The sequence below is a fragment of the Austrofundulus limnaeus genome, unplaced genomic scaffold (genome assembly GCF_001266775.1).
Source record: "Austrofundulus limnaeus strain Quisiro unplaced genomic scaffold, Austrofundulus_limnaeus-1.0 Scaffold620, whole genome shotgun sequence".
NCBI lineage: Eukaryota > Metazoa > Chordata > Actinopteri > Cyprinodontiformes > Rivulidae > Austrofundulus > Austrofundulus limnaeus.
Window position 1 is genome coordinate 310,968 of NW_013953022.1, and position 1,909 is coordinate 312,876.

Here is a 1,909-nt window from a genome sequence, read left to right on the forward strand (position 1 = left end):
GCTCCGCCATGAACTGAGGGTAGTGGTGGGTGTTATACACCAGAGAATCCAGTACCAAAATGGCAGGTCTCAAATCCACTAGGGCACACGTGCCGGACCACAGCGGGGTTAAAGCCTGAAAGTAGTGGGAACCACAAAGCCAGACTGAATCTTGATGACTTCCTAATCCACAATCGCCAGGCCACACAATAAGTTGAGAAACATGACTGACATTATGGAAATTTAAAGAAGACTTGGCTTTGGATGCCTTTCCTGGGAGGTGACACCCAGAAGCGTCCCAGGGCGGTGCTGTAGAAGTGGCGCTCAAGATACGCTTACATCCCTGCGTGGTGCCAAGAAAAACTCTAATCTTGTAAAAAGGCATGTGAAAACAGACCGGGTGAGTCACCTGAGAAAAGTGAGGATGAACTGATCCTAATGACTCAAAGAGATGGGCATCTTTAGTCTTCAGAACTGAACTATTTGTTGCTCTTAGGGTGGTGTTAGCTAAATATTTACAAGGCTCTGTGATATTAGCTCTAACTAGCATCCATCCATTTTTTGCCGCCGGGTATGGTGGTGTAAGGGCCATTAAAGTGCATAATACCTCTGGCTCATTTAAAGGGTGTGGTCGAACTGGCAAAGACATGGCTCCATCCTGGGGGAAAAGAGTGCAGGCATAGCACGAGGAGTTCACCTGTGCAGCAAGAAGATAAGTTCGCACCACATTCCACCACATATTTCCAAGCTGGCGGTGGCTGTCCACATCATGAACTGCAGAGATGTAATCAGAGCCTAACAGGTGAAAAGAGGGGGATGGTCTCTGCAAAGATGACGTTACTGTAAGCCCATCCCAAGCCCATCCCAAGCTGCGACTGTCTTCACACTTAAAATACACACAACGGTCAATTAACACAGTGGAGGTTGTGGTTGCAACAATAGCAATGTTAGGCCCAATGGTGCAACTGGGCTTCCATTGTGTGCGTGTCTTGGCAGAGTAAAATGCTGGGTTGGGACCTGTGAATTGAAACCTCTTATGTACCTGAATATGTGGTTTGGCAGCCACTAACACCGCTTTACCTGTAATGAGAGGCCAGAACAACCAGAACAAAAGGAATACTACTAAGAGCACAAAAAAAGGATATTACTGTATAGAAAACACACAGTGCTGTTGTAAGCAGTTCATCTGATTATCTTCTTGCTCGCCGCGGGTGTCGAGGAGTCACAGATGTCACACGTGGTGGAGGTGGCCTCACCATGCCAAAGAGGGCGTGTCTCAGACCGTCCATGCTGTAGCGGCCACATCTGGGCTCCTCCATCTTGAAATGGACATGTCTTGGCTCCATCGCTGGCTCCATCACTCACTGGTCCACACACATCGGTCACAGCTCAACGCAGGGTCTCCCCTCCTGGACGATTCTTCACTGCTTGGATTGCAGAGTCACCGGGGGCCCCTGAACACTAAAAAGAGTAGGGTCATTGAGTTTTTCACTGGGTTTGAGACAAACGGCCCCAGTTGATGACCGAATCCCTTTGTAAACCAGACTTTTCCCTCTACTCAGCTTGTTCGGGGGTGCAGCACAGTTTGTTCAGGGGTGTGGCACTCTCTGCAGCTTGCAATGTGAGAGATGAACCCACGTCGATCGTTCAGCAACTTTCACTGCAGTTGGTGTTGTCAGCAAGACCTGGAATGGACCCTCCCCACATGGACAGGCCCGAGGATGAAACCCAGAGCCTGACAGGCGCTCATGTTGGCCATGGCGCTGGTCCTCTCCTTCAGTGACGTCGCCCCTGCAACGTACGACCTCACCACAGCAACATTACCTGCCATAAAAAACTTGTTAATGAATTGGAGACGTTTATGTTAAATTATAATGTTCTATAATAAAAGACATTAAAAGTATTCACCTGCGCCGAAGCCCACAAAGGC

At 48.8% G+C, this 1,909-nt stretch overlaps 1 pseudogene; it reads right to left on the reverse strand.

The window, feature by feature from the left end:
• Window positions 1–1,481: 1,481 nt before the first annotated feature.
• On the reverse strand, window positions 1,482–1,803 carry LOC106531333 (major facilitator superfamily domain-containing protein 8 pseudogene; annotated as a pseudogene).
• Between the last annotated feature and the right edge of the window lie 106 nt (window positions 1,804–1,909).